Genomic DNA, 18,958 nt, shown 5'->3' with positions numbered 1-18,958 from the left:
TCCGGCGACGGTAGAGGAACCAGTAAACCCTCATACAGTCGGACTCCCCTCTGCGTGGGAAACAACTGCCGAGTCTTCCCTGCCTCCATGTCGTTCCCTTCCTAGGCCTCGCCGTCGTCCAACGCCCTGGTGCTCTCGGCGCGGCCTGGTCAACATGGTCAACGACCGACATGCATCTGAAGTGGACTGTACGTGGAGAGGCTGACAGCTGGGTCCACGGCCGCACGCAAGGAAATGCCTCCTTATTACGCGCAAAATAATGATTCCTCCACCTGACATCAGGGACCCACCGAAAGGGCCTCTATATTTCATGAAAAAAACGTTACCACCGCTGACAGCTCGGACCCACCAGCTATATCTTCGCACACAAGGAAGTGCCACCTTATTACGCACAAAAAGAATGAATACTCCCCCTGTTAGCTGGGACCCAGTATAGTGGCAGGCTGGCTTGTGGGCCTACTAAGTTGATGGGGACGGAGGGCTTTGTCAACTTAGTCAATATGCACGATTCTAGCTCCAATGACCGTACGATGTCCATCCAACGGCTGTAGTGCTTCTTCAACTTCTAGTCTTCTTGCTCCAGCTGCCCAAACCAGCGCCGGTCGTGCCTCGTGCTTCTGCGTCCCGTGGCCGGCTGCGATGCGGCGGAGGCCTCACCGCCGCCTACTACTCCCACTACTGGCCAGGCCATCCCTCTACTCACCCACACCCCCTGTTATTCTGTGGCGACGGCAGCCTCACACCGCAGCGAACCATTGAACCCACGTACTCCTCTACGCGTGGGCATCCACTGCCGCGTCTTCCCCGGCTCTGCGTCGTCCCCTTCCTAGGCCTCGCCGTCGTCCACCGCCCTAGTGCTCTCGGCACGGCGTGGTCAACATGGTCAAGGAACGGCTTCCATCGGACGTGGACTGTACGTGGAGCGGCTAACAGCTGGGTCCACGGCCGCAGCAAGGAAGTGCCTCCTTATTACGTGCAAAATAATTATTCCTCCACCTGACAGCGGGGACCCACCGTACGGGCCACCGTATTTCATGAAAAAAAACGTTTCCCCCTGACTGCTGGGACCCACCAGCTACATCTTCGCACGCAAGGAAGTGCGTCCAAAAAAACGATTCGCCCCCCTAACTGCTGGGACCCACCAGCTACATCATAGCATGCAAGGAAGTGCCTGATAGTCGGGACCCACTTGGTCGAAGCGTACGTAGCGTTCTCATTCTGGTCGCGAATGTGTACGTACATATATTCTGGTCGATGTAGAGGCGCGCACGTGTCGTAATAGAGGAGCGTACGTGTCGTAGTAGAGGCGCGCACGTAGCATGTACACGTATGTACAGTGGCCAGGGTGCAAGAAAGAAAATACGGCCACGTATGTGTACATACGGGCGGGGTCTCGAACGCCTACTCACGCATACGTATGGCTAGGGCTCGTGTACATGGCTGGGTCGGAATGGAGAAACAGTGTCGTCGTCGTGTTCATGGGGAGCCAACCGGTTGGGTCAGAACGGAATGCGTCGTCGTGTTCATCGGGAGGGCTTGGACGGAATAGGCGATGGAAATGAGGCCTGGCGTATCGCAGAACAGAGGAAACGGCCTTGTGTTCGACCGGCCACATTCGAAACAGGATCCTGTTCATTGGGAGGGGTCTGGCGTATCGCAAAACGGAGGAAACTGACCTCCTACGGTCGAAACGGGGATCCTGTTGATCGGGAGGGGTGTGGCGTACCACAAAACGGAGGAAATGGACCTCCTACGGTCGAAACAGGGGTCCTGTTGATCGGGAGGGGTGTGGCGTACCGCAAACGGACGAAACGGACCTCCTACGGTCGAAACGGGGGTCCTGTTCATCAGGAGGGGTGTGGCGTACCGCAAAACGGGACTCCACGGGATACTGTTCATCTCCACCGTCGACCTCCTCCAGCCTCCACGGGCTACCGTTCATCCAGCCTCCACCGCGCGCTACTCCACCGGCTACTGTTCAACCACCCCTCCACGGGCACCCCTCCACCGTCTACTCTTCATCCAGCCCTCCACACCACGGGGTCCTGTTCAACCACCCCTCCACGGGCACCCCTCCACCGTCTACTGTTCATCCAGCCCTCCACACCATGGGGTCATGTTCATCCAGAGGCAACGCCACCGCTCACTGTTCATCCAACCCCCCCCCCCAATGCTCACTGTTCATCCAATCTACCGGCTTCAGTTAGCAGCAGTAGTGAAGGAATCGCTCGATCGGGTTCAGTAAACAGCCATCGATCGATCGCTCGGGTTTAGTAACGCGTAGCTTGCAGTGCAATCGCTCGGGTTCAGTTAGAGCCCAACACCTCGCTCGGGTTCAGTTCGAGCCAACGCCTCGCACACATGCGCGTACGTGTACAAGAGAAATGCGCATGGCTCGGCCCCCGACCTTCCACCGTAACCGGGAACTCCCCGAAATTTTCCTCGCCCTCGCTTCTACCACGGTTTTTTCCGTCATGGACGGCCCAAAGAATGTCATGCAGCTGCGTCTCCGGCCCGCCCAGGACGAAAAGCCCATTTTATGTCATGATTTTTTGTCATAGAAGTAGGAGCCCACCACATCTATGATGATACCAGGTTTTGTCACAATTATCGTCATAGAAGTGTCATATGTATGACAGAAAAAAAAATTCATTCGGCCCAAAATGTCACGGATGTGTCCTTTTTTATAGTGTAGTCATACGTGCTTATGGAAAAGAACTTGCATGACATCTTTGTCCTATCCTCCCGTGGCAGCGGGGTCCTAGTGGAAACTAAGGGATATTAAGGCCTCTTTTAATAAAGAACCGGAACAAAGCATTAGCACATAGTGAATACATGAACTCCTCAAACTATGGTCATCACCGAGAAGTATCCCAATTATTGTTACTTCGGGGTTGTCGGATCATAACACATAATAGGTGACTATAGACTTGCAAGATAGGATCAAGAACTCACATATATTCATGAAAACATAATAGGTTCAGATCTGAAATCATGGCACTCGGGCCCTAGTGACAAGCATTAAGCATAGCAAAGTCATAGCAACATCAATCTCAGAACATAGTGGATACTAGGGATCAAACCCTAACAAAACAAACTTGATTACATGGTAAATCTCATCCAACCCATCACCGTCCAGCAAGCCTACGATGGAATTACTCACGCACTGCGATGAGCATCATGAAATTGGTGATGGAGGATGGTTGATGATGACGACGGCAACGAATCCCCCTCTCCGGAGCCTCGAACGGACTCCAGATCAGCCCTCCCGAGAGAGATTAGGGCTTGGCGGCGGCTCCGTGTCGTAAAACGCGATGAAACTTTCTCTCTGATTTTTTTCTCCGCGAAATGGAATATATGGAGTTAGATTTGAGGTCGGTGGAGCATCAGGGGGCCCATGAGACAGGGGGCGCACCAGGGGGGGCACGCCCCACCCTCGTGGACAGGGTGTGGGCCCCCTGGCCTTGATTCTTTCACCAGTATTTTTTATATTTTCCAAAAGTTATGTCCGTGGATTTTCAGGTCATTCCGAGAACTTTTGTTTTCTCCACAATAAACAACACCATGGTAGTTCTGCTGAAAACAGCGTCAGTCCGGGTTAGTTTCATTCAAATCATGCAAGTTAGGGTCCAAAACAAGGGCAAAATTTTTTGGAAAAGTAGATACGTTCGAGACGTATCAGGGAGGTGCCCCGGTGTCGTATCACCATCACACTCCTATCTTTACCGTTTTTCTTAGTTCGATTCTTTTAGTAATATCTTGATCTAGTAGTTTGAAGTTTTGGTATGAATTAGTTTTGAGTTTTGCTTTGTGATCCTTCTATGTAATCGAGTCCGTGAGCTATATAATAAAGATTAGTGTTGAGTCAAGGGCTTTGCTATCTTGCTATGATCTTGAGAAAATAGAAATAATAAAAAGAAATAAAAGAGTTCATATTGATCTTATGGATAGTAATGACTTCACATATAAATAGTATGAGGCATAAAAGTTGTTGAGAGTTGACAAACATAGTTTTGGTCATCGTTGTGAGCACTCATAGGAAATAATAAAGAAAGAGAGGTTTTCACATATAAATATACTATCTTGGACATCTTTTATGATTGTGAGCACTCATTAAGTATGACATGCTAAAGAGTTGAAGTTGGACAAGGAAGACAACGTAATGGTTTATGTTTTCTCACATCTCCGTTAAAGTATATTGTCATGGATCGTCCAACATGTTGAGCTTGCCTTTCCCCCTCATGCTAGCCAAATTCCTTGCACCAAGTAGAGATACTACTTGTGCTTCCAAATATCCTTAAACCCAGTTTTGCCATGAGAGTCCACCATACCTACCTATGGATTGAGTAAGATCCTTCAAGTAAGTTGTCATGTTGCAAGCAATAAAAATTGCTCTCTAAATATGTATGACTTATTAGTGCAGAGAAAATAAGCTTTATACGATCGTGTGATATGGAAGTAATAAAAGCGAGGGACTGCATAATAAAGGTTCATATCACAAGTGGCAATATAAAGTGATGTTCTTTTGCATTAAGATTGTGTGCATCCAACCCTAAAAGCACATGACAACCTCTGCTTCCCTCCGTGAAGGGCCTATCTTTTACTTTATGTCTTTTACATTATGCAAGAGTCAAGGTGATCTTCACCTTTCCCTTTTTCATTTTATCCTTTGGCAAGCACCTCGTGTTGGAGAGATCCTGATATATATATCCAACTGGATGTAAGTTAGCATGAACTATAATTGTTGACATCACCCAAAGGTGAATACGTTGGGAGGCAAAATTATAAGCCCCTATCTTTCTCAGTGTCCTATTAAAACTCCATAACCATAAGTATTGCGTGAGTGTTAGCAATTGTAGAAGACTATATGATAGTTGAGTATGTGGACTTGCTGAAAAGCTCTATTCTTGACTCTTTCTGATGTTATGATAAATTGCAATTGCTTCAATGATTGAGATTATAGCTTGCTAGTTCTCAATGAAGTTTCTGAACCATACTTGACATTGTGAATAGATTGTTACTTGAGCATAAGAAATCATATGACAAAATCTATATATGTTCCTGTTATAAGAATGATCATGATGCCCTCATGTCCGTATTTTATTTTTATCGACACCTCTATCTCTAAACATGTGGACATATTTTTCGATATCGACTTCCGCTTGAGGAAAAGTGAGGTCTAAGCTTGGGGGAGTTGATACGTCCATTTTGCATCATGCTTTTATATCGATATTTATTGCATTATGGGTTGTTATTACACGTTATGTCACGATACTTATGGCTATTCTCTCCTATTTTACAAGGTTTATCATGAAGAGGGAGAACGCCGGCAGCTGGAATTCTGGGCTGGAAAAGGAGCAAATATTACAGACGTATTCTGCACAACTCCAAAAGTCCTAAAACTCCACGGAAGTTATTTTTGGAATTAATAAAAAATATTGAGGGAAGAAAATATCAGAGGGGGGCCACCCACTGTCCATGAGGGTGGGGGCGCGCCCTACCCCCTTGGGCGCGCCCCCCTGCCTCGTGGGCCCCCTGGCAGGCCTCCGGTGCCCATCTTCTGCTATATGGAGTCTTTTACCCTGGAAAAAATCATAGGCAAGCTTTCGGGGCGAAACACCGCCGCCACGAGGCGGAACCAATCTAGGGCTCTGGCGGAGCTGTTCTGCCGGGAAAACTTACCTCCGGGAGGGGGAAATCATCACCATCGTCATCACCAACGATCCTCTCATCGGGAGGGGGTCAATCTCCATCAACATCTTCACCAGCACCATCTGCTCGCAAAACCCTAGTTCATCCAATCTTGTATCAAAACCACAAATTGGTACCTGTGGGTTGCTAGTAGTGTTGATTACTCCTTGTAGTTGATGCTAATCGGTTTACTTGGTGGAAGATCATATGTTCAGATCCTTAATGCATATTAATACTCCTCTGATCATGAACATGAATATGCTTTGTGAGTAGTTATGTTTGTTCCTGAGGACATGGGTGAAGTCTTGCTATTAATAGTCATGTGAATTTGGTATTCGTTCGATATTTTGATGAGATGTATGGTGTCTCTCCTCTAGTGGTGTTATGTGAACGTCGACTACATGAAACTTCACCGTTATTTATGCCTAGAGGAAGGCATTGGGAAGTAATAAGTAGATGATGGGTTGCTAGAGTGACACAAGTTTAAACCCTAGTTTATGCGTTGCTTTGTAAGGGGCTGATTTGGATCCACTAGTTTCATGCTATGGTTAGGTTTACCTTAATACTTCTTCTGTAGTTGCGGATGCTTGCAATAGGGGTTAATCATAAGTGGGATGCTTCTCCAAGAAAGGGCAGTACCCAAGCACCGGTCCACCCATACCAAATTATCAAAGTACCGAACGCGAATCATATGAGTGTGATGAAACTAGCTTGACGATAACTCCCATGTGTCCTTGGGAGCGCTTTTCTAATTATAAGAAATTGTCCAGGCTTGTCCTTTGCTACAAAAAGGATTGGGCCACCTTGCTGCATCCTATTTACTTTCATTGCTTATTACTCTTTACAAATTATCTTATCACAAAACTATCTGTTACCTATAATTTCAGTGCTTGCAGAGAATACCTTACTGAAAACCGCTTGTCATTTCCTTCTGCTCCTCATTGGGTTCGACACTCTTACTTATCGAAAGAACTATGATAGATCCCCTATACTTGTGGATCATCAGTATACACATATTTTGGTTGCTATTGACTATGTTACTAAATGGGTAGAAGCTATTCCAACCAGTAGTGCTGATCACAACACCTCCATTAAAATGCTTCAGGAAGTTATTTTCCCAAGGTTTGGAGTCCCTAGATATTTAATGGCTGATGGTGGTTCACACTTTATTCACGGTGCTTTTCGTAAAATGCTTTCCAAGTATGATGTTAACCATAGAATTGCATCACCCTATCATCCTCAGTCTAGTGGTCAAGTTGAGCTTAGCAATAGAGAAATAAAATTAATTTTGCAAAAGACTGTTAATAGGTCCAGGAAGAATTGGTCTAAGAAATTAGATGATGCACTTTGGGCTTATAGAATAGCATATAAAAATCCTATGGGTATGTCTCCTTATAAAATGGTTTATGGAAAAGCTTGTCATTTGCCTCTTGAGTTAGAACATAAAGAATATTGGGCAGTTAAAGAACTCAACTATGATTTCAAACTTGCTGGTGAAAAGAGGTTATTTGATATAAGCTCATTAGGTGAATGGAGAACCCAAGCTTATGAAAATGCAACGTTATTCAAAGAAAAGCTTAAAAGATGGCATGACAAAAGAATCCAAAAGCGTGAGTTTAAAGTCGCATAATATGTTCTTTTGTACAACTCTCGTTTCAGATTCTTTGCAAGAAAGCTCCTCTCGAAATGGGAAGGCCCATATGTCATCGAGGAGGTTTACCGGTCTGGAGACATCAAAATAAATAATTCCGAAGGTACTAACCCAAAGGTTGTCAATGGGCAATGAATAAAGCATTATATCTCAGGTACGCCTATTAATGTTGAAAGCAATATCATCCAAACCTTGACACTGGAAGAGCACATAAAAGAGTCCTTCTGGAACACTCCAGAATTGTCAAAATAAGGACGTACGTGATACTATAAGTAAACAGACTATAAAAAATCCGCAAAAATATTTTCTGACGGAGTCCGGAAGGTGTCCCAGGTGGGCACAAATACCTTGAGGATTGAGAAGGGCTTGGCCACCCTGACTCAAAACCAGGAGAGCTTGGAGAGGATCATTGAGTAGAAATTCTATGATCTTGATGTCAAGGTAACTAAGATTCAGCCAGTGGTTGAGCATCTTCAGGAGGAAGTGGAGGAGAAGAAGAGTAAGTCTACTACAGATGCTTTTACTAGAGTGCCCAGAAGTCAGAGGTCTACTCCAGTGCCTGTCGCAGACACAAGAGCTACTACATCTGCACCGGCCGCCACAGCTTCAGTGCCACCAGCTCCAGCGGCCACTCCACACTACAAGAAATATGTCAACTTGTGACCTTGACTATTGGTCACTGAAAGGTCATTGTTTTTTATTTGCAACCTTTTTGTGACCAAAAACAGAAGGTCAAAAGCTGGCGATCGTAAACTGAAATTAACGACCTTCTCTGTGAGAAGGTCATAGACGTCTACGACCAAAACAGGAGGTCGTTGAACCCATGACCTTTTGTTTTGGTCACTAGTTGTCTGCCCAGGCCACGTCGGATCCGACGTGGCAATCTGACGTGGCAAAATTGCGACCAATTGAAAAGGTCACTGACAAAATTCAGCCCGGTCCGATTAGGTGTTTTACATGGGCTGAGCCCAACAATTCAGCCCATTTAGTACATTTATTTCTGTTAATTTTTGTCAGCTACATGGGCCAAGCCCTACTGTTCAGCCCATCAACTTCTACGCACATTTGGCCTTTCAAGAATATACGTACTATTTTGTGCAACCTATTTTCTGGTTTACATTCAGCCTTTTTATAGAGTCAATGGAGTTGGTCCAATACACTTTTCGGCCCATTCACATATATGCGGCCCATATTCATACAAATGATTCTCCTTTTCAATAATTTTGCAAATAATTTCATAATTCATCACTAAATATGTTTACATCACAGGCCATAAAGCCCTACAAAATAGTATCACATGTTCCTATACAAAACTATCAAATCATACATACAACAAAACAGAATACAAAAAATTTAGTTCAACAAAAATTAGTTTTCTTCCTCTTCCATCTTCCAGAACACACAACACCTTGAAAAAAAGATGCCACAACAAAAATGGAAGGATCAGCCATTAGAAGCATATTGAATACAAGGGAAACAATCAAACTAAAAAAATGAAAGGCATTCTGATATATAAATTTGATGTAGATGAAATTGTATAAGCGAAATTTTTTTATTTCCTTAGACTTAGACCGCGCAAGACAAGAATTTTTTGCTATTTACAATTTCATATTCTTGTTACTAGATGTTCTATAGCACTATGAAAATATTACCATAACAAACTGAAATGAAATCTGATTGCAAGATATATGGCATTATCAACAAGACAAAGCAAAATGTAATCTGATGGTTCACTTCATTGCCACACACTAACTGCTGACTATGACATGCATATATATAGTATCATGTTTGCAGAGGCATTTACTGTTGTGCAAGGGAGCAAAACCAATATGTAGAGAAGGGACTCGATCTGGTTGTCCCAGTAGGTTCCTTTCCTCACCAGCTCTCATTCCCGTTGCCGTACATCATACATCTAGCTCCCCCTGGTACACATGGCATAATTTAGGCGCTAGAAAGAGAAATTAGAGCTCCTTACACACTAGACAGACATAAACTTCAAAGCCAATAACAAGCATAGATAGCAGTTTATCATCGAAATGCAGTATGTCAAGACAACATGCTTGCAGTAACAAGTAGTAACATCAAGAGATCTATGCTTGGAATCACAACCAACCAATACTTCATTAACAGGTCACACATCAAAATTTGTGTTTAGAATAACTGTTGAAGATGGGTTCAGCTTCTATGCCTAGAATAACTACTCATGGTGAAATCTGGATCTGTATAGAAGCTACTAGTATGCAAAGTTGATCATGGTGCTACTGGCAGGCACTTGCACTGTTTTATTCTCCGCTGATCATATCAGGTTGTAAAAGCTATACAGTATTAAGTATAGACTAAGCAATACTGCATAGGCCTTTTCTTCTAGGTGTTCAGTTTATAAAAAAGTTGGCCAACAAAATTATTCAGTGGCAAGCCTCACATCTGTTGATGGATTCTGGCATCTTACCAGCACCGAAACACAGGCACGATACACAGATCAGATTAGGGCAAGGCAAACATTCTACCCAACAAGGACAATAGCCTATCCCACTACCAACTACCATCTCACAAAGCACGAAACAGCAACCACAGCATCAATATCACCTCTCTCTCTCTCAGAAAAAAAGCATCACTAGTCAAAGTGCTCGGGCAAACATCAGCTCACCTGATGAGTAAGGCCCTCTAGATGTCCCTTTGGGGGAGCTTGATCGCTCTGCTCTTCAGCAGCAACATCAGGCTCCATATCCGTGGCACCTGCGGACGTACTGCACACCCCAGTCTGCAAGAGATTCGAAAAACCATCACACAAACACAAGGTCCAAGGATGAACTGAGAGCGGGGAGGGGAAACATTAGTCATACCGTGAATCAAGATCAGCGTACAGAGTGGTAACGAGGGTCGTCTCTCCCTGCGCGTTCGACTTGCCAGTGTGACTGGTCAGTGAGAAGCATAGCTGGACACTTCACCTGTGTTAAGAACCAAGCAAATGGTAGTATAAGCACACGATGCACAAGTATATTAAATGGAGTAGAAAACTGCGCAGGCTGTGTTTAATCCCTCGACATGAACAATTCAGCTTCAGTTGGGTTTTACTTCAGTATGTCATCTGAAGAAAAAGGGGACATGTTTTTGTTCCATTTTTCGTTCACTAGATTAGTGTTCACCATTGAGTTGTAAATCCAATCCATTCGAGCACTATGAAGACAGAGCAATCCAAACTACTATTACTAATTTATAGAGATGTATAAGAAATAAATTAAACACAGAGCCGCGGTTTTCTGTAGCATATGAACCAAGACATGGAGTAAAAGTTATGTAGCCGTAAAAGACTACTTGAGGACTGACTTGACGGTGTCTTTTGCTAAAACAGACCCTTCTGCGCTTCAACGTGGTCTTACTATTCGTGCAAGGGGAAACGTACACTTTAGCATAAAAGGAAGCACACATTGGAACAGAGCTGCTCAGCCTATGAACCTAGCAAACCTACTCATTACATGATTATTTGGTGATACATTCAATCTGGTTAAGCACCAATCAGCCAAATGCGGATCGTTCTCGAACAGAGACAGAGAATGTATGCCACGAAGTATCATTCTACTCTATCACAGGGAGCAGCACTAGCACAAGATACCAAGTGAGATATCCATGTGTTACAATAAAGCATGGACTGTATCCCTTTTCATAATTTGCTACTGAATCAGATACCCACTATACAACACAATGATAGAATTTGTATACAACTGTTTCTCCACGAAGTATCATCCTACCCAGTATCTAGAATTTAGCATCAGGCAAGCCAAAGATTGCAGTCAGACACCCTGACACGACAAGCGACCCTAACTGTACAACAACTCAAGTCAAACAGACACAATAATACGGCATCACCAATCATGCCAACCCTCCCCAAACTGAGTCCTACTGAGACGAGCCAACAGAACAACACCAGGAAATTAAAAAAATATGCGATACGCCGACGACGATGACAGAATCCGATGGCCTCACATGGTCCCCCATGGGCACAACGAGCCTGGCGTCGCACTCGCGGCTGCGCGTGATGCAGTGCAGCCACCAGCGGGCGCGCAGGGTGAGGTTGATCTGCGTGCCGTGGCGTACCTCTGAAAAGTGCTTTTCAGGAGATGTGAGGCACCAGACAGCAATCTTGAGCATCCTTGCAAACTGGCTGCTGTTGTACTGCTTCATGTCCTGCAACAACAGCAGCAGCAACAAGAACAAGCGCTTCAGTTCACTTGTGTGTCCGTGAATTGGATACTTGACAGATATACTGTATATTGCTACTATTAGTTAGACACAAAAGGAGGTGATAATTAATAAACCTCTTCGATGTCGCTGCCATGTTGTTCCTTGTAGCACCGGAACGTGGCGGCGAGCTGCGGCTTGCTCCTGGTGCTCACGATCCGGATGACGTCGCCAGGTGGCTTCTTCCTCCTGATGGCCTCTGCCAGCTGCATAAACAAACGAAGCTGAATGAAAGAAATTTGCAACAACTCTCAGGTTATCACTGTTACTGTGACATGGATACTAGCATACGACTCAGCAAATACGTGGACCGGCCGTTGCTTGGTCGCTGTTAACTGTGTCCCAGCCCCCAAGACAGTGGCGGAGCCAGGATTGGCTGACGTCCCAGGCGAGAAACTTAAGAGCTAAAAACTACCCTAAAAGAATTCATAGTTTCAAGGCATACAAAAGTGAATCTATGTTGCATAACTAATAAGAAAGTAAACATAATATTCGGTGGCAACATTTGTTCCATGACAGGTCAACTAATAAAGCAAGACAAACCAAAGAACAATATGTAGCATATATATAGATCAGTATTGCAAAGATTTGGAGCTAGTAGATTAGCTGGATCGGTTGTAATGACCCCATTGGCCTGTTTCTACTACCTCTCTAAATAAACTTGGAAGAATGACTAACATAGGAAGTACTGTGTAGAAGACATGCTCCTATTTGATAAAAGCGAATCCATTCAAATTAGTCAAAATTGGACTACGCTGACATATTTCATCTTTATCTAACAGTGCATTACAGTAAATCATCATAAACGTTTTTACAGAAACTGCAAGCTATATGACTGAATTTATAGCTACCTTTGCTCTGGAAGCAAAAAAGGGATTTGGAAATAGCTACCTCTGCTCTCTGTCTGCTCTGTGCTGCGGCTCGGCTGAGGACATAGGCCGATGGGGTGGGTTGCGCTTGCCCGACTCCTGGCAAACAACGGCCGCCTTGCCGGACGCGGGGCAGCCTGCCGCCTCGCTGGATAGGACAGCAACCCGCAGAAGGGGATCAAAAGGGGGAGGGGGGAGGGGCTGGGTAGGCACGCACGACGGCAGGCGGCGCCAAAGCGCAGGTCATGCAACGACGCCAAGGGCTCGTCCAAGTCGAGGGAAGGGGCGGCGGGCGGCCGGTTCGTTCGTCCAAGAGGAGTACAGGGGACACGAGGCAGGGAGGCAACGAAGCCAAGCGAACGAAGGAGATGGGCCTCAGTGCCTTACGCGGTTACGCCCCAGGCGAATTGGGCCAGGCCACGAAGGAGATGGGCTGCACGCCCCAGGCCGCCGCCTGGGCTGCCTGGGGCCTGTCTCCGCCCATGCCCCAAGACCTCGCTCGTATTTTTTGACGTGCACGCTGCTCTAGTACTCCGAGTAGCTAGTAAGATTGACTATGAATCAAGCCGAGTAAGTTGTCCCTAGAGTTATAAAGAGCATTGACGCTAGAACAAATACAGAACCATTAGCTATCAAGCAGCTCTGCCTATACGAACGAACCCAAAGTATATATCTTCCACTTGGCGCCCGAGAATCTTAGATCTCGCGCAAGAACACACAAAAAGAATCAATCGAATCCAGAGAGGAGTATCACCAACACGCATGGTTCATGCAGGGTTGATCGTACTACTCCCTGACGTATATATCAACCGGCGACTCGATCACCTGTAACTGGGCTAGCACGTGGCGTCGTCCTCGCCGCCGGTGCCGGCGCGGAGGTCGACGGCGTTGTCGAGCATCCAGAGCAGGTGGTCGAACAGCAGATGCTGGGAATCCCCGCCGGATCGGAGCAGCTTGTCCCTGGCCCTCCCCACGGGATGGTACCAAACTGCACACACACCAAACAAGAGAGCACGCATCAGATCATATGAGAAAATGAACAAAAAATAGAGAAGAGGAGGAGAGGGGTCACCTTGGCAACAGATGAACACGCAGAAAAAACACGCATCAGATGAGGAAATGAGGAAAAAACAGAGAAGGGGAGGAGGGATTCATACCATTGTCGGGGTCTTGGAGGAGAGAGGCCTGCGCTGCACCTCCGGCGCGCGGCAGCTTCGTCCGCCATGGCCGCCCGCTGGCTAGGGTTTCGGTCGGGCGCGAGGAGGGGTGTATGTGGAGGCTGGACGCGGTAGGGGACTAGGGGGTTGAAGGAGGAGGGCGCGGAGGCGATGGTGTCGGAGGAGGAGGATTCTTCTGCCGGTGTGTGGCCGCCGCAGCCACGTTCGAGTGGATCTGGATCCTCCCTCGCCAGTCGCCAGGGAGGGAGAGGAGGAGAGGTTAGGGGCCGCCGGCGACGGGGTCGAGGGCAGAGGCCGCCGGGGATGGGGAGACCGCGGAAGTCGTCGGTGGGGCTGGCTGGGGAGAGGAGGTCGATGGTGGGAGAGGAGAGGAGGTCGGCGGCGTTTGGTGGATTGGGGAATCAAGGCTGAGGGGAGGAAGCCGGAAGAGGTACGGGTCGCCCGCCACTCGCGGCCCCCTCGCAACGACGCTGGTGCCGCCGCCGCCGGTCGCCCGCCACTTGGACGAGCCCGCGTCGTCGCGGAGCAGCGCGAGGGGCGCGGCCCCACAGGCGGAGAGGGAGCAAGGGCGCGAGCGGGCGGAGGGATCCAAAGGTGGGTGGCGCATGGCCGTGAAATCGTGGCTGCGGCAGGGGACAGGGCGGCGGCGGAGGACGGGGCGCTTGGGTTGGATCTATATCGGGGTGAAGGGGAAAGAGAGAGGCGGCGGAGAGGGGAAGAGAGAGGCAGGCGCGGGCTGCTAGGGTTTGGATTGGGCTGATGAGAGGTGGACGGTCAGATCAGCTAGAACGGACGGTTCAGATCGGCTAAAGGGGGTGATCCGTGGGATGAGACCTGATTGGCTCAGAAAATTTATGGTTTAAAATAGTTTCTAAGTACTAAAACTATGGGTATTTTGTGAAGCAGCTATCAAAATATTTTCCAAAATGGCACAACTAAAATTTTCTCTCAAGTTAGACCACATTTTTTGGATGATCGCCAATTTGCATGCATTTTTATCTTTCTAGCTATTTTTAATCATTTTTCGAGTGCCCAAAATGAGTTTTTTTTGTGAAGGACCTACCAAATAATTGTTCCAAAATTAGACCAAATCAATTTTATAAAATACTAGGCCATATTTAATGCACAATTGACTAAATGGTTGGGTGTCACAAGTTTTGATCCACATCTGTGAAAAAGATAAATTTCCGCCGATTCAGTTGGAAGCGGGTCAAATTTGAACTGTAGCAGCCTTATAGTTTGCTCTTTATTTTTTTAAATCATTTCTAGGTACATAAGTATCTATTTAATCACAGAAACACCAAAAAATTTCCAAGATTCAACCACTAACTAGGGACAGTCATGCCCGCCGTTTTGACCGCATTTTGAAACGGGGATAAAAATTTCAAAATAAAATCAAAAAATTGGAAAACCTTTGCATTGTGTCATTATATGTGACCAAGTTACCAGAAAAAATAATAAACGTGTAATACGACAAATATTTTTAAAAAGTGTTCTCAGAAACGAGTTATCATATGTGGAGATCAATGGCTTTCAAGACAAATGATCAATCTTATGGCCACATTCATGGCATAGTTTATTCAAATGATCTCATATTGTGCACAGGGGTGAATATTGGAATGGCAAACAATGTTGACTAAGGAAGTTTTCATTTTCTTTGGACGAAAAAATCATTTTTCATTTTCCGAGTGCCTAAAATGAGTTTTTTGTGAAGGACCTATCAAATAATTGTTGCAAAAATGGACCAAATCAATTTTATAAAATACTAGGCCATATTTTATGCACAATTGACCAAATCGTTGGGTGTCAGAAGCTTTGATCCACCTCTGGTGAAAAAGACAAATTCCCACCGATTCAGCACGAAGCGGGTCAAATTTGAACTACAGCTGCCTCATAGTTTAATCTTTATTTTTTCCAAAAATCATTTCTAGGTTCATAAGTATCTATTTAATTAGAGAAACATCAAAAGTTTACCAAGATTCAACCACTAGCTAGGAACGGTTAATCCCGTCGTTTTGACCGCATTTTGAAACGGGCATAAAAAATTAAAAAATTAAAAAATTAGAAAACCTTCGCATTGTGTCATTATATGTGACCAAGTTTCCAGGAAAAATAATAAACTTGTAATACGACAATTATTTTCAAAAAAGTGTTCTCAGAAATGAGCTATCATGTGTGAAGATTCAGGGCTTTCAAGCCAAATGATCAATCTTATGGCCACATTCATGGCATAGTTTGTTGAAATGATCTAATATTGTGCACAAGGGTGCATCTAGGAATTCCAAACAATGTTGCCTAAGGGAGTTTTCATTTTCTTTGCATGGAAAATTCATTTTCCATTTTCCGGGTGCCCCAAATGAGTTTTTTTGTGAAGGACCTACCATATATTTGTTGCAAAATTGGACCTAATCAATTTTATAAAATACTAGGCCATATTTAATGCACAATTGACAAAGTGGTTGGGTGTCAAAACCTTTGATCCACCTCTGGTGAAAAAGACAAATTCCCACCAATTCAGTAGGAAGCGGGTCAAATTTGAACTACAGCTGCCTCATAATTTGATCTTTATTTTTTCCAAAAATCATTTCTAGGTACATAAGTATCTATTTAATCAGAGAAATATCAAAAGTTTTCCAAGATTCAACCACTAGCTAGGAACCGTCAAGCCCGTCGTTTTGACCGCATTTTGAAATGGGCATAAAAAATTCAAAAAAAATCAAAAAATTGGAAAACCTTCGCATTGTGTAATTATATGTGACCAAGTTTCCAGGAAAATATAAACTTGTAATATGGAAATTATTTTTAAAAAGTGTTCTAAAAAATGAGCTATCATGCGTGAAGATTCATGGCTTTCAAGCCAAATGATCAATCTTATTGCCACATTCATGGCATAGTTTGTTCAAATGATCTCATATTGTGCGTAAGGGTGCATCTTGGAATTCCAAACAATGTTGCCTAAGGGAGTTTTCATTTTCTTTGCACGGAAAATTCATTTTCCATTTTCTGAGTGCTTGAAATGAGTTTTTTTGTGAAGGACCTACCATATATTTGTTGCAAAATTGGACCAAATCAATTTTCTAAAATACTAGGCCATATTTAATGGACAATTGACAAAATGGTTGGGTGTCAAAAGTTTTGATCCACCTATGGTGAAAAAGATAAATTCCCACCGATTCAGTAGGAAGCGGGTCAAATTTGAACTGCAACTGCCTCGTAGTTCGCTATTTATTTTTTTCCAAAAATCATTTATAGTTACATAAGTACCTATTTAATCATAAATACATGGTTTGGTGGCAATACGTCGAGGTTTGGATGGTGGCCGAGGGCCCCAACTCTAGAGCGCGTAAACTCGCATGCCCGCCGCATGGTCACCACGTGACCATGGTGTTGCCATGTGTTCTGGGCGGCCTAGGAATGTCTAGTGGGTTGGGCACTCCCCGGGTAGGTGCTAGGAAGAAAATCACAATATAAGATTCTCACGAGGAGACCGATCGATGATCAAACATGAATAAGCAGCCAAGTGTTTGATTAGCGGTACAGGAAATGCACATGGCTAATGGGCGTGAGTTTTGGCTGAGGATGATCAGTTACTAAGAAGACCGTCTTCACAAATTTTCATCTCAAAAGGAGGAGCCTAGGTGGTAGTTGCTTTGCAAAGTACCACACTGGACATAAATACAAATGTTGAAGCTGGGCTCAAACTAATGAATGGATTGAGCTGGCATTTGGTTGAGGATGGTTATTTGGGCATATGAAAGCACTGTAGAAAATGGATACCATTTGGACATGACAAAGTGGTACTTCCTTCACAAAGTGTTTTTTTGAATAGAATAGGAAAATGAATATTTTTGAATTATTTTTGAACAAGGCAAGGAATGTTTTTTACATATTTGACAAAGATATGACCCAAAGAATTTATGAGATTTTTTTGGGAATTTTGGGAATGACAGAAATATAGGTTGCTTCACAACCTAGGGCAAAAATTGCCACATGGACATGACACATAGGCAAAATTGATGAGGTGGCGCCTAGTCATAGCAACGCACCACAATTTACAAGGTTATGACCATCTATATTGGTCATGATCAGCTAGAAATAAGGCAGCGGACCAGTGATATCTGCTTTATGACCATTTTGTGTAAGGAAATTATGACCTTTCTAACCAAAATGGTCGTTATAGTTTAGGGTTTGGAGCCCCCCGAACAACTTTTGACCAATTGGTCCCAAATGGTCATAGATCTATGACCAATTCTTCCAGGGTCACTGACAGAAGGTCACTAGTTGACATATGTCTTGTAGTGCCACCAGCTCCAGCCACATCTACAAACGCTTTCGTCCTTGGAGTCATCTCTACACCACCTCATGAAGACCAAGCCTGAGAGACGCATAGCACTATGCATATTTTTAACTTTTTGGTACTTGTTGCCAAATGAGGAGAAATATGTATAGATCATAGTCTTCGAGAGAGAGTGTGTGTTGTTTTGTCTCTCTTTGCATTTTACTTGCTTGAAGTTTATTCTGTGTTTGCTTGTGACATTATGTCTTTTGTGAGATACTTGGATGATCATGTGTTTGATCATATGCTACTTTAATGTGTGCTTGAATGACATTATCCTTCATATCCATTTATGATCATTCACTTTGCTTGGTGATGAGTGCATGTTTTCAATTATTATCATTTTGAGCGCTCCACCAAGATGTATGTGACATGGAAGAGTGACCCATGATCCTAACACATTGTGCACTTGCAGTCCAAAGCAAATTTTAAATAATGCACAAATTTAGGGGGAGCTCTTGTTTTTCACATACTTCTCAAAGCGACAATGTATTAAAATCTTATTATCATTTCTCGAAGCTTTGATCTATATGTTGTCATCAATTACCAAAAAGGGGGAGATTGAAAGTGCAACTATCCCTGGGTGGTTTTGGTAATGATTAACAACATATAGCTCATTGAACTAATGCCATTACAAGATAAATATATCAGGAAAGTTCAATGATTGGCATGGCATGGATAAGGAATGTGGACCCCTCAAAATGCGAAGGACAAAAGATTGGATCAATCTTCAAAGTCCAAGACTCTACATTTTCTATTTTAGTGATCCAAGATCACATTGAGTCTATAGGAAAGCCAATACTATTAAAAGGGGATGAGGTGTTGCTTAATGGCTTGCTTGCTCAAAATGCTTAGTGATTTGCTCCAAAAGCCCTCAACCACTTTCTCACATCCACATATGTCCCAAACCCAAAAGTCAAACTTGGCCCCACCGATTTAATCCATCCGGCGCCACTGAGTTCATTTGACATAGCTACTGCCAGAAACCCTAGTC

General features: G+C 44.5%; 2 long non-coding RNA genes across 2 annotated transcripts; both read right to left on the bottom strand.

The window, feature by feature from the left end:
* Positions 1-8,987: 8,987 nt before the first annotated feature.
* Positions 8,988-10,459, bottom strand: LOC123066272 (uncharacterized). Its single transcript, XR_006431296.1, has 3 exons — positions 10,186-10,459; positions 9,990-10,103; positions 8,988-9,264 (listed from the first exon to the last, which is right to left on the bottom strand). It is a non-coding gene; the product is annotated as an uncharacterized lncRNA (long non-coding RNA).
* A 521-nt stretch (positions 10,460-10,980) lies between these two features.
* On the bottom strand, positions 10,981-12,648 carry LOC123066271 (uncharacterized). Its single transcript, XR_006431295.1, has 2 exons — positions 12,473-12,648; positions 10,981-11,787 (listed from the first exon to the last, which is right to left on the bottom strand). It is a non-coding gene; the product is annotated as an uncharacterized lncRNA (long non-coding RNA).
* Between the last annotated feature and the right edge of the window lie 6,310 nt (positions 12,649-18,958).

The sequence above is a fragment of the Triticum aestivum genome, chromosome 3B (assembly GCF_018294505.1).
Source record: "Triticum aestivum cultivar Chinese Spring chromosome 3B, IWGSC CS RefSeq v2.1, whole genome shotgun sequence".
NCBI lineage: Eukaryota > Viridiplantae > Streptophyta > Magnoliopsida > Poales > Poaceae > Triticum > Triticum aestivum.
Note: the sequence above shows the minus strand (reverse complement) of the source record. Positions and strands in the feature narration are given on the sequence as shown.